Below are 10,887 nucleotides of genomic sequence, written 5' to 3'. Positions count from 1 at the left end.
GGGACAGGAGGGAGAGGATTGAGTGGAGGGGGTGGGATTTGGCACGGGGATTGAGGGGAGGGGAGGGGAAGATGGTTTTAGGGTGAAGAGGTTTTTGTGGCAGGCAGGCGGCTGAGGTGGGGATCACCCTCTAATGCAATGGCTGTGATTTGTGATGCCAAGTTGTGGATCTGGCTCCTGACCCATTCGTGAATAATGTAAATGTTGCTGAGAACAGGCTGCTAGTGAAAACAGAGTGCATGTCCAGCTCGGGAAAAATGTGTAAGGAGAGATTGGGAATGGTGGTCAGAAGATCATTTGAAGAGCCACTGAGAAAGAGAGAGAGAGAATTGGAATTCTATCTTGAAACAGATAGGGCTGGAAAATCTCAGCCTGACTGTGTCATAGAGTCACAGAATCATAGAGATGTACAGCATGGAAACAGACCCTTCGGTCCAACCAGATATCCCAACCCAATCTAGTCCCACCTGCCAGCACCCGGCACATATACTTCTAAACCCTTCCTATTCATATACCCACCCAGATGACTTTTAAATGTTGCAATTGTACCAGCCTCCACCACTTCCTCTGGCAGCTCATTCCAACCACATACAATCCTCTGCGTGAAAAGGTTGTCCCTTAGGTCTCTTTTATATCTTTCCCCTCTCAGCTTAAACCTATGCCCTCTAGTTCTGGACTCCCCCCACACCAGGGAAAAGATTTTGTCTACTTACCCTATCCATGCGGGCGGCACGGTGGCACAGTGGTTAGCACTGCTGCCTCACAGCGCCTGAGACCCGGGTTCAATTCCCGCCTCAGGCAACTGACTGTGTGGAGTTTGCACGTTCTCCCCGTGTCTGCATGGGTTTCCTCCCACAGTCCAAAGATGTGCAGGTTAGGTGAATTGCCATGCTAAATTGCCTGTAGTGTTAGGTAAGGGGTAAATGTAGGGGTATGGCTGGGTTGCGCTTTGGTGGGTCGGTGTGGACATGTTGGGCCGAAGGGCTTGTTTCCACACTGTAATGTAATCTAATCTAATGCCCCTCATGATTTTATAAACCTTGAAAAGGTCACCTCTCAGCCTCCAACGCTCCAGGGAAAACAGCCCCAACCTGTTCAGCCTCTCCCTATAGCTCAAATCCTCCAATCCTGGCAACATCCTTGTAAATACTTTCTGAACTCTTTCAAATTTCACAACATCCTTCCGATAGGAAGGAGACCAGAGTTGCACACAATATTCCAACAGTGGCCTAACCAATGTCCTGTACAGCCACAACATGACCTCCCAACTCCATATTCTGACCAATAAAGGAAAGCATACCAAACGCCTTCTTCACTGTCCTATCCCTGTGTGACTCTACTCTCAAGGAGCTATGAACCTGCACTCCAAGGTCTCTTTGTTCAGCAACAATCTCTAGGACCTTACCATTAAGTGTATAAATCCTGCTAAGATTTGCTTTCCCAAAATGCAGCACCTCGCATTTATCTGAATTAAACTCCATCTGCCACTTCTCAGCCCACTGCCAATCTGATCAAGATCCTGTTGTAAACTGAGGTAACCTTCTTCGCTGTCCACAACACCTCCAATTTTGGTGTCATCTGCAAACTTACTAACTGTACATCTTAAGCTCACATCCAAATTATTTGTATAAATGATGAAAAGTAGGGGACCCAGCACCAATCTTTGTGGCACTCCACTGGTCACAGGCCTCCAGTCTGAAAAACAACCCTCCACCACCACCCTGTGTCTTCTACCATCGAGCCAGCTCTGTATCCAAATGGCTAGTTCTCCCTGTATTCCATGAGATCTAACCTTGTGAAATTCTGTGAAGAGAGAAACAGTTAATGTTTTGAATTGAACATGATTCTGTGAAATGTTTTCTCCGTTTGTCTCTCCAGAGATACTAATGCACCTGCTGAGTCTCTCCAGTGTGTAGTTTTTCTTTCTGATTTCTAGAATCCTCAAAAATTTGCATTTATTTTAGAGATGATTGTAGACCTGCGTGCCTGGACAGTAACCAGCTGGAATGAATCAACCATTAGCTGTAATACCTAGCCTGGCTTTCATTCTACATGTTGAAAAGTGTAGCACTGGAAAAACACAGCCGGCCAGGCAGCATCCAAGGAGCAAGAGAGTCAACGTTTCAAGCATAAACTGTTCATCAGGAATCCTCAGTCCTCACTTTCTCCTAATTTCATTCTGCATGACCAAATTAAAAATGATGATGGGTTTCTGTGCCAAAGAAACTGCACTGGGCAATGACATGACAGAGGGGATGGCATCTGAAGGGTGATTCCCAATTGAGCAGGTCTGAGTTTGTAAATCATACCAGACAATGGCCAAGAAGGAATCAATGATAGGGGTGGGATTTGAGTACAGAAGAACTGGTGAAGAGATTATTTCCAATCTTCACACTGTTGAGCAAAAGAAGGTGCGAACCGTTTAGAAGTGAACAACTGTCCATAAAATGAGAAAGGCAGCTGGTGTATTATTCTTTATTGCAAGGAATTCGAGGACAGTATAGAGAAGGATGTTTCCAGGCTGGAGGATTTGAGCTACAGGGAGAGGCTGAATAGGTTGGGACTTTTTTCCCTGGAGTGTTAGAGGTTGAGGGGTGACCCTATAGAGATTTATAAAATCATGAGGGGCATAGCCAAGGTCTTTTTACAAGAGTAGGGGAGTCCATAACTAAAGGGTATACCTTTAAGGTAAGATGGGACAGATTTAAAAGGGTCCTGAGGGGTAACATTTTCATGCAGAGGGTGGTCAGTGTATGGAACAAGGTGCCAGAGTAGGTAGTAGAGGCAGGTATAATTGCAATATACAAAAGGAATGTAGTTGGGTATTTGATTAGGAAGTGTTTAAAGGGATGTGGGCAAATGCTGGTAAATGGGACGAGATCAGTTTAGGATGTCAGGTTGATGATGACAAGATGGACCGAAGGTCCTTCTCCATGCTGTTTTAATTCTATGACTCGATAAGTCTTGCTACAGTTGTACAGGGTTTTGGTGCGAACGTGCCTGGGGTAGTGGGTACAATTTTAATTTCTGTATCAAAGGGCAGATGTGTTTCCCTCATAAAGTGTCAAAATACATGTGAGTGTCAGCTGAATTCAACACCCCAGAGCTATTAAAAAGCTGGGAACATGAAATCAAGGGGAACTCAGCAAAGAACAGTGTGGAGTGAACAAATTTGTTACAAGTTGCTCCTGCAATCACAGGCTGGATCTATCCTGGATTTGCTGCTGACTGGCTAACTCAGTAAACATGGAAGAGAACCAGTCTGTGATTGGAGGAGTAGCCAGCAGTCAGGAAAGTATATCCTGGTAATAAAGGTGATGTGGAGATGCTGGTGTAGGACTGGGGTGGGCAAAGTTAAAAATCACACAATGCCAGCTTATAGTCCAACAGGTTTAATTGGAAGTACTAGCTTTTGGAGCGCTGACCCTTGTCAGGTAGCTAGTGGAGCATGGTCATACAACACAGAACCTATAGTAAAAGATCAAAGGTTCGTATGACACTTGGAGAGTCCCATGGGAGAGAGAAGCAATGTGTGAAGTTCTGTTTTGGTGCTCTTTCTGGAGATGTTTTGGCTGATGGTGTTGCAGGGTAAAGCCTGAAGATAAAAGTCCTCTGGGATTGAATTGAGAATCAGATAAAACCCATGTCACTTGAATGCTCCAAAAACATTGATGCTATCACAAACAGCCTATGTAATTACACATGGTCTTAAAGGCATATGCTCCCTTATAAAGACATTCTGATTGGGTTGAAACTTCACAATGTGTAAGCTGACACTGACAGACAACACTGGTGTAGTTTTCATACTGGAGCTTTAAGCTTTACGCTAGCATTCTTCTCTAGAGTTATGAGTCAAAGCCCATCGCAAGGTTTGATTACATAATCTGGTCTGACAGTACAGCATATTATTGAAGAATGCTGCAAGTTGGCAAAGATATATTTCAAAATAAATATTCAATGAAAGCCAAGACAACCTGATTGGTTGGATAACAGAAATAGAACAGTTTTTGAGTAAGTGCAGATTAACATTGCTACCGAGTAAACATAACTGACATGCTGGTCTTTCAACTCCAGCAATGAGGATCTGCTGAAGGACTGCTCTGGTATTGTCGCATTCTTTCAGTCCCGTACTGAAAAGCATTGTTGCTCAACAACACCTTCTCTGAACAATCAAGGATCTTTTCTTATTCACTCATGGGATTTGGGCATTGCTGGATGGCCAGCATTTATTGCTCGTCTTCTAGTTGCCCCTTGAGAAGGTGGTGGTGAGCTGCTTTAACATAGAACATCGAGAACCATACGGCGCAAAACAGGCCCTTCGGCCCTCGATGTTGCACCGACCTGTGAACAAATCTAAGTCCATCCCCCTACACTATCCCATCGTCATCCATGTGCTTATCTAAGCATTGTTTAAATTCCCCTAATGTGGCTGAGTTAACTACATTGGCAGGCAGGGCATTCCACGCCCTTACCACTCTCTGAGTAAAGAATCTGCCTCTGACATCTGTCACCTCTCAATTTGCAGCTATGCCCCCTCGTACAAGCTGACGTCATCATTTTAGGAAAAAGACTTTCACTGTCCAGCCTGCCTAATCCTCTGATCATCTTGAATGTCTCTATTAAATCCCCTCTTAGCTTTCTTCTCTCCAATGAGAACAGATCCAAGTCCCTCAGTCTTTCCTCATAAGACCTTCCCTTCAGACCAGGCAACATCCTGATAAATCTCCTCTGTACCTTTTCCAATGCTTCCACATCCTTCCTGTAATGGGCATTCTAGAACTGTGCATAATATTCCAAGTGCGGCTGTATTAGTGTTTTGTACAGTTGCAGCATGACATCATGGCTCCAAAACTCTACCAATAAAAGCTAACACACCATATGCTTTCTTAACAGCACTATCAACCTGGGTGGCAACTTTCAGGGAATGTGTACATGGACACAAAGATCCCTTTGCACATCCACACCACCAATAATCTTTCCATTGACCCAGTATTCTGCCTTCCTGTTATTCTTCCCAAAGTGAATCGCCTCTCATTTATCTGCATTGAACTCCATTTGCCACCTCTCAGCCCAATTCTGCAGTTTGTCCAAGTCCTTCTGCAACCTGTAACATTCTTCCAAACTGTCCACCACTCCGCTGACTTTAGTATCGTCTGCAATCTTATTAAACCATCCACCTATGCCTGCGTCCAAGTCATTTATAAAAATAACAAACAGCAGTGGTTCCAAAACAGATCCTTGTGTCATACCAATAGTAACTGGACTCCAGGCTGAATATTTTCCATCAACCACCACTTGCTTCCTTCTTACAGAAAGTCAGTTTCTAATCCAAACTGGTAAATCACCCTCAATCCTATGCCTCCGTATTTTCTCCAAAAGCATACCATGTGGAAACTTATCAAAGGCTTTACTGAAGTCCATGTATACCATGTCAACTGCCCTACCCTTATCCACACGCTTGGTCACCTTTTCAAAAAACTCAATGAGGTTTGTGAGACATGACCTGCCCTTGACAAAACCATGTTGACTATCTGGAATCAAACTGTTGCTTGCTAGATGATTATAAATCCTATCTCTTATAATCCTTTCCAAAACCTTTCATATAACAGACGTAAGGCTCACTGGTCTATAATTACCTGGGTCATCTCTATTGCCCTTCTTGAACAAAGGCACAACATTTGTAATCCTCCAGTCCTCTGGTACTAAACCTGTAGACAATGACAACTCAAAAATCAAGGCCAAAGGCTCCGCCATCTCCTCCCTAGCTTCCCAGAGAATCATCTGATAAGGCCCATCTGGCCCAGGGAACTTATCTACTTTCACACCTTCTAGAATTGATAACGTCTCTTCCTTACTAACCTCAATTCTTTCTAGTCTAATAGCCCATATCTCAGTCTTCTCCTCTACAATATTCTCCTTTTCCTGATGAAAACAGATGAGATATATTCATTTAGCACCTCTCTTATCTCCACAGGGTCCACACACAACTTCCCACTTCTGTCTTTGACTGGCCCTATTTGTACCCTAGTCATCCTTTTATTCCTCACATACCTATAGAAAGCTTTCAGTTCTCTTTTACTCCACCTGCTAAAGACTGCCCATGTCCCCTCCTTGCTCTTCTTAAAACTCTCTTTAAATCCTTCCTAGCTAATCTGTACAACTCTCCATTGCCTCATCTGAACCATCTTTTCTCAACATCACATAAGCCTCCCTCATCTGCTTAACAAGAGATGCAATTTCTTTAGTAAACCACAATTCCCTTACCTTATCACTTCCTCCCTGCCTGACAGGGACATACTTACCAAGGAACCTTTCTTGAACTGCTGCTGTCCATATGCTGTGGATGAACCCACAATGCACTTAGTGATGGGGTTCCAGGATTTTAACCCAATGACAGTGAAGAATCAGTAATTTATTTCCAAGTCAGGATGATGAATGGCTTTGAGGGGAACATTTCAAGTAGTGGTGTTCCTATGTATCTGCTGCCCTTGTCCTTTAGATGGAAGTGGTCGTGGGTTTGCAAGGTGCTGTCTGAGGGTCTTTGGTGAATTTCTGCAGTAAATATTGGAGATAGTACACACTGCTGCTACTGAGCGTTGGTAGTGGAGGGAGTGAATGTTTGTGGGATTTGGTGCCAGTCAAGTGGCCTGCTTTGTCCTAGATGGTGTCAGACTTCTTGGGTGTTGTTGGAGCTGCACTCATCCAGGCAAGTGGGGAATATTCCATCACAACACTTGTGCCTTGTAGATGGTGGTGTACAGATGCAACGGGGAGTTAGGAAGTAAGTTACTCACTGCAGTTTTCCTAGCCTCTGACCTGCTCTTGTAGCTATTGGATTCACATGACTCGTTCAGTCAGTTTCTGGTCAGTGGCAACATCCAGGATGTTGTGCTGGAAATGTTATTGAGTGTCAAAGGCAGTGTTGAGATTATCTTTGTTTTGCAGATTGTCATTGCCTGGCATTTGTGTGGCAGTAATATTATTTGCCACTTGTCAACCCAAGCCTGAATATTGTTCAGGTCTTACTGTATTTGAATCTGGATTGCCTCAATGTCTGAGGAATTGTGAATGGTGCTGAGCATTGTGCAATCATCAGCAAACATCCTTACTTCTGACCTTATGATGGAGGGAATGTCATTGATAAAACAGCTAAAGGTTGATGGGTCTAACCTGAGGAACTCCTGCAGAGATGTCCTGGAGCTGACATGACTGACCTTGAACAAGGAGCTGAACAGCCTACTCCTGTTCCTATTTCTTGTAGTCTTATAGTCCTAAGCACTACACCCATCCTTTCTATGTGTCAGGTATGATGCTAAACACTGGAGAGTTTGCCCCTGAAAACCAGTGATTCCAATTTTGCTAGGGCACCTTGATGCCACACTTGGGTCAAATATGGCCTTGATGTCAAAGGCACTCACTCTCATCAGATCTCTGTTTTGTCCATGTTTGAACCAAAGTTGTAATGAGGTCAGGAGCTGAGTGGCCCTGGTGGAACCCAAACTGGGTGTCACTGAGTGGCTTACTGCTGAGCAGGTGCTGCTTGATAGCACTGTCAATGATACCTTCCATCACATTACTGATGATTGAGAGTAGACTGATGTGGCGGTAATTGGCCAGTTTAGGTTTATGCTGCTTTTTCTGTACTGGACAAACCTGGACAATTTTCCACTTTGTCGGGTAGATGCCAGTGTTGCAGTTATATTGGAACAGTTTAGCTAGGAAAATTACAAGTTCTGGTGCACAAGTCTTCAATACTATTGCTGGAATGTTGTCCATGTCCATAGCCTTTACAGTATCCTAGTGCCTCCAACTGTTTCTTGATATCATGTGGAGTGAATCAAATTGATTGGAGCCTGTTCTCTGTGATGCTGGGGACCACTAGAGGAGGCTGAGATGGATCATGCACTCGGCACTTGTGGCTGGAGATTGCTGCAAAAGCTATAGAGAGTGATAAACACTGGCCTTACTGGTGAGAACCTGAGAATCTCAAATTCCGAGCTGGAACTTGAAGCAAATTTAATCTCAGAGCTGTACTGGAGGAATTTTTCAAAATGCTTTGTAATCAGAGAATTTTATTGTTGTCACAATTTTTTGGAATACAAATACCAGTTATGCTTATTTTGTTGATCTTCAATGTGGGATAGCACTTTCGCATAGCAACTGACCCTGATATGATCATGTTCAGTTAGAGACTGCAAGAAATATCTCCAGGCATGGGTACACCATACTGAGGGAATACGGCACTGTCAGACACTCCAGTCATTGGTACACTGTACTGAGGGAATACTGCACTGTCAGACTTACCAGGCATGGGATTACTGCACTGTTAGACACACCAGGCATGGGAACACTGTACTGTCAGACACTCCAGTCACTGGTACACTATGCTGACAGAATACGACGTTATTAGACACTCCAGGCGCGGGGACATAGTACTCAAGATCTTCAGCCTGTGACTTATTGATCCAAGCGTGGCAGTTCTCTCACTGAGGCAGGACTTATGGTCAGTGTAAAGTAGGAGGTTCAGATTTCAGAACCAGTTGAGTTTTTCTAACAATTTCACTTTTTCTGTTTAGTCATAATTGAGCAAATTTAGTGAATTGAATTTCAAATCTTGTAACTATGGGGCATAAACTTCCACTTGCAGGATTACTCCTCCAGGACAAGAAACACTTGACTGCCGTCTTAGATGGTTATTGGGGTTTGAGGAGACTGGTGGAGTGCTGATGTCTCTGGACTAGCAATCTAGTACCCCAAGCCAATGTTCAGAGACATGAGATATGATGAAATTTGAATTCAATGTCAAGAGTCTGGAATAATAATCTGGCCTAAAAATAACCATGTAACCACTGCTAATTGTTGTAAGATCTCATCTGGGTCACTAATATCCTTCAGGGAAGGAAATCTGTCATCCTTACCCAGTCTGGCCTACACATGACTCCAGACCCACAATAATTTAGCTGACTCTAAACTGCCCCCTACGCAATTAGGGATGGGCAATAAATCTGGTCTGGCCAGTGACACCCACATCCAGTGAATGATTTTTTTAAAAATGAGGTTGAGTTCGTTCCTGATCAAGAGCTTTTGCCTGAAACGTCGATTCTCCTGTTCCTCGGATGCTGCCTGACCTGCCGTGCTTTTCCAGCACCATACTTTCGACTCTAGTCTCCAGCATCTGCAGTCCTCACTTTTGCCAACCTGATGTCAGACTCCGACGCTCCAGGGAAAACAGCCCCAGCCTGTTCAGCCTCTCCCTGTAGCTCAGATCCTCCAACCCTGGCAACATCCTTGTAAATCTTTTCTGAACCCTTTCACGTTTCACAACATCTTTCCGATAGGAAGGAGACCAGAATTACACGCAATATTCCAACAGTGGCCGAACCAATGTCCTGTACAGCCGCAACATGACCTCCCAACTCCTGTACTCAATACTCTGACCAATAAAGGAAAGCATACCAAACGCCTTCTTCACTATTCTATCTACCTGCGTCTCCAGTTTCAAGGAGCTATGAACCTGCACTCCAAGGGCTCTTTGTTCAGCAACACTCCCTTATTAAATGTATAAGTCCTGCTAAGATTTGCTTTCCCAAAATGCAGCACATCGCATTTATCTGAATTAAACTCCATCTGCCACTTCTCAGCCCATTGGCCCATCTGGTCAAGATCCTGTTGTAATCTGAGGTAACCCTCTTCGCTGTCCACAACACCTCCAATTTTGGTGTCATCTGCAAACTTACTAACTGTACCTCTTATGCTTGCATCCAAATCATTTATATAAATGACAAAAAGTAGAGGGCCCAGCACCGATCCTTGTGGCACTCCATTGGTCACATGCCACCCATCTGAAAAACAACCGTCCACCACCATCCTCTGTCTTCTACCTTTGAGCCAGTTCTGTATCCAAATGGCTAGTTCTCCTTGTATTCCATGAGATCTAACCTTGCTCACCAGTCTCCCATGGGGAACATTGTCGAACGCCTTACTGAATTCCCGATAGATCACATCTACCACTCTGCCCTCATCAATCCTCTTTGTTACTTCTTCAAAAAACTCAACCAAGTTTGTGAGACATCATTTCCCACGCACAAAGCCATGTTGGCTATCCCTAATCAGTCCTTGCCTTTCCAAATACATGTACATCCTGTCCCTCAGGATTCCCTCCAACAACTTGCCCACCATCTAAGTCAGGCTCACTGGTCTATAGTTCCCTGGCTTGTCCTTACCACCCTTCTTAACCAGTGGCACCACGTTTGCCAACCTCCAGTCTTCCGGCACTTCGCCTGTGACATTCGATGATACAAATATCTCAGCAAGAGGCCCAGCAATCACTTCTCTAGCTTCCCACAGAGTTCTCGGGTACACCTGATCAGGTCCTGGGGATTTATCCACTTTTAACCATTTCAAGACATCCAGCACTTCCTCCTCTGTAATCTGGACATTTTGCAAGATGTCACCATCTATTTCCCAACAGTCTATATCTTCCATATCCTTTTCCACAGTAAATACTGATGAAAAATATTCATTTAGTATCTCCCCCATTTTCTGTGGTTCCACACAAAGGCCGCCTTGCTGATGTTTGAGGGGCCCTATTCTCTCCCTAGTTTCTCTTTTGTCCTTAATATATTTGTAAAAACCCTTTGGATTCTCCTTAATTCTATTTGCCAACACTATCTGATGTCCCCTTTTGCCCTCCTGATTTCCTTCTTAAGTATATTCCTACTTTCTTTATACTCTTCTAAGGATTCACTCGATCTATCCTGTCTGTACATGACATATGCTTCCTTCTTTTTCTTAACCAAACCCTCAATTTCTTTAGTCATCCAGCATTCCCTATACCTACCAGCCTTCCCTTTCACCCTGACAGGAATTTACTTTCTCTGGATTCTT

General features: G+C 44.0%; 1 protein-coding gene and 1 long non-coding RNA gene across 2 annotated transcripts in view; one reads left to right on the top strand and one right to left on the bottom strand.

Annotated features, from left to right (window-relative positions):
* LOC122556529 (growth hormone receptor-like) overlaps nucleotides 1-10,887 on the top strand; it is a 209,908-nt gene that overhangs the window by 1,134 nt on the left and 197,887 nt on the right. The gene's annotated exons all lie outside the window — the stretch shown is intronic.
* Nucleotides 1-10,887, bottom strand: part of LOC122556543 — a 126,331-nt gene that overhangs the window by 73,018 nt on the left and 42,426 nt on the right. The gene's annotated exons all lie outside the window — the stretch shown is intronic.

The sequence above is a fragment of the Chiloscyllium plagiosum genome, chromosome 2, assembly GCF_004010195.1.
Source record: "Chiloscyllium plagiosum isolate BGI_BamShark_2017 chromosome 2, ASM401019v2, whole genome shotgun sequence".
NCBI classification, from domain to species: domain Eukaryota; kingdom Metazoa; phylum Chordata; class Chondrichthyes; order Orectolobiformes; family Hemiscylliidae; genus Chiloscyllium; species Chiloscyllium plagiosum.
The sequence above is the reverse complement of the archived record's forward strand: the minus strand, read 5'-3'. Positions and strand labels throughout refer to the sequence as shown.